The 2,106-nt window shown below is 42.9% G+C and overlaps 1 pseudogene; it reads left to right on the top strand.

The window, feature by feature from the left end:
- Nucleotides 1-231: 231 nt before the first annotated feature.
- Nucleotides 232-1,111, top strand: LOC112316934 (calponin-1 pseudogene; annotated as a pseudogene).
- The last annotated feature ends 995 nt before the right edge of the window (nt 1,112-2,106 follow it).

The following is a 2,106-nucleotide window of genomic DNA, read 5'->3' as shown; positions in this document are numbered from 1 at the left end:
ATTCATTTTTTATTTAAAACTGTATTGGTTTGTTGTTGAATAAATGTAATAAACTTGAAAAGTTTATTTCTACTTTTATGTGTACATATTTAAGGAATATTAGAATACATGCTTCCTACCTAAGCATTCACTTAATGCATTCAGCTTTAAAAGTTAACAAATAGCAGACAGAGCCTCAGTTCCTGCCACTGTCCTCAGAGCCATCATCACCACTGCCCACCACTGGCCAGCATGTCCTCTGCTCACTTGAACAGAGGCCCCACCTGCAGTCTGTCAGCCGAGACCAAGAACGGGCTCACCCAGAAGTATGATGTCCAGTGGGAACAGGAGCTTTGAGAGCGGATTAAAGGGGTAAGAGGACATGTGTAGGCAACGACTTCTTGGACGGCCTAAAAGATGGCATCATTCTTTGTGAGTTCATCAGCAAGCTCCAGCCAGTCTCTGTGAAGAAGATCAATGAGTCAGCACAAAATTGGTACCAGCTGGAGAACATAGGCAACTTCATCAAGGCCATCGCTAAGTACAGGGGGAAGCCCCACGGCATCTTTGAGGCAAATGACCTGTTTGAGAACATTGACCACGCCCAGGTGCAATCCGCTGTCCTGGCCCTGGCCTCCATGGCCAAGAAGAAAGGGAACAAGGTGAATGTGGGGGTAAAATATGTAGAGAAGAGGAGCAGAAATTTGAGTCAGAGAAGCTTTGAGAAGGGCAGAACAACCTTGGGCTGCAGACGTTTTCTACCCAGCAGGACATTAGGGCCTATGGCACTTGGCTTCAACTGTATGACCCTGAGCTGGGCACAGATCAGCCCCTGGAACAGGCCGCCATCAGCATGCAGATGGGCACCAGCAAGAGATCCAGCCAGGCTGGCATGACAGCTCCTGGGACCATGCAGCAGATCTTCGAGCCCAGCCTGGGCATGGAGTACTGTGACGTTTTCAATGTCAGCCTGCAGATGGGAAGCAAAAAGGGGCCCTTGTAGTGGGGCATGACCATGTACAGGCTGTCTCACCAGGTCTATGACCCCAAGTACTGCCTGATGCCTGAGTACAGGGAACTGGTGGAGCCTGCCCACAACCACCACCCACACAACTAGTACAGTTCTTCCTAGGGCCCTGGGCCTCCTGCCTTCCTCCTAGGGGTCTGGCTGCTGCTATGCGCAGGGCCTTGCATGACCTCGCTGCCCCTGTCCCCTGCATGATGCCCTTCAGCCCCTGGCACCTGCCTACCAGGGTGGCATTTAGGGGGAGCATACTGGGGGGCTCAGGGGGGTCTTCCTCCCTGGAGCACTACAGGGTCCAACACTGAGCCAGATGTTCCCAACAGCACCCAAAGTATGACTGCGCAAAGCTACCCAGGCTACCCCTCGATTCCCTCACAGGTGGGTTCCCTCAGGACAAGAAATCCCCCAAGCAACTTTGGTTTCGTTTGCAGCAACTGTGTTATGTGGATGTTTGGAACACGAGTACTTTTGGCTTTAAAAAAAAAAAAGTTAGCAAGTAATAATCAAATATATATAAAAATTATACATGGAAAGGAAATAAGAAAGTTGTAATATTTTAATGTAATATAAACACTTGCTATGACATGTATTTACATATTTATTCTTAAGTATTATATTAGGTTTCTATAAAATTATAGAAATGACAATGTTTAAATTGTAGTCTTAATTTTCTACATATTAAAAAATAAACCATACTATAATACTTTCTTTTTATAATTTTTAAAACTTAATCACTTTTTTAGTGGAGTTGGTTTTCCTCTAAAGTATTGGCAAAGTGTGTAAAAAATATGGTTCAATATAAAAGAATAAAAACATTTTTAAAACAGTGACCTTTGATTTAACCCTATGTTAAAATAAAAAATGTGGTATTAAAATTGAAGTTTTTATAAATCCTAAACAACAGTGTTCAGCTTGGAATTTAATTTCTTTATATATTATATTTAATTTTAGTAGTCTATTAAAAACTCAGAGGTGAAGAAGATGAAATAGTATTGAGATTCAACTAGAAAATTTCCTCACTTCAGGCAAGTAGAGTTTATTTTAATGAAATTAATTCAGTGAAAATAGAGTAGATAGTACTGTTTTACAGGGAGTGCTACAGA

Source organism: Desmodus rotundus, chromosome 4 (assembly GCF_022682495.2).
Source record: "Desmodus rotundus isolate HL8 chromosome 4, HLdesRot8A.1, whole genome shotgun sequence".
Classification (NCBI taxonomy): Eukaryota; Metazoa; Chordata; class Mammalia; order Chiroptera; family Phyllostomidae; genus Desmodus; species Desmodus rotundus.
Note: the sequence above shows the minus strand (reverse complement) of the source record. Positions and strands in the feature narration are given on the sequence as shown.